The sequence below is a fragment of the Penaeus japonicus genome, unplaced genomic scaffold (assembly GCF_977035675.1).
Source record: "Penaeus japonicus unplaced genomic scaffold, GWHDUDI00000001_assembly GWHDUDI00000003, whole genome shotgun sequence".
NCBI classification, from domain to species: Eukaryota; Metazoa; Arthropoda; class Malacostraca; order Decapoda; family Penaeidae; genus Penaeus; species Penaeus japonicus.
In genome coordinates this window covers 21,061,974-21,062,367 of record NW_028234405.1, presented here as the reverse complement: position 1 = coordinate 21,062,367, position 394 = coordinate 21,061,974, and the positions used below count along the sequence as shown (strand labels likewise).

General features: G+C 30.7%; 1 protein-coding gene across 2 annotated transcripts in view; it reads left to right on the top strand.

The window, feature by feature from the left end:
- LOC122242125 (uncharacterized) overlaps positions 1–73 on the top strand; it is a 5,019-nt gene extending 4,946 nt beyond the window's left edge. For both annotated transcript variants that reach the window (XM_086530999.1, XM_086530993.1), the window contains exon 4: positions 1–73. This exon is cut by the window's left edge. The gene's annotated coding sequence lies outside the window, so the exon portion shown is untranslated.
- The last annotated feature ends 321 nt before the right edge of the window (positions 74–394 follow it).

Below are 394 nucleotides of genomic sequence, written 5' to 3'. Positions count from 1 at the left end.
GCTGTTCCTTTTTGATAATGTCTTTTTGTTTGTCTTCATCTGTTTCATTTAAACAAAATAAAATTTTGTTGTACTTCGTATTTTAGCCTCAAGACCCTTTTATAAGAATATTCAATGGTGATATAAGAATATTTTGACTCAAGGAGGAAGGTGATATGGCGGAAGTTGCCATTCCTATTACTTAATCTCATTCACATCATTAATCACGAAGGAGCCTTCTCAGAGCCGTCCTTCGAAATTAATTATTTCTTATTAAACATTTTTAAATTAATATTTCTTACTGATAGGCTTCCAAGGATTCCAGCCTCTAAGTAAAAATCGAGAAAAAATAATCAAGTCAAACGACTTAAAAAAATAAAACTTTCACGTGTTATTTGGTTGATGCTTTAGAACT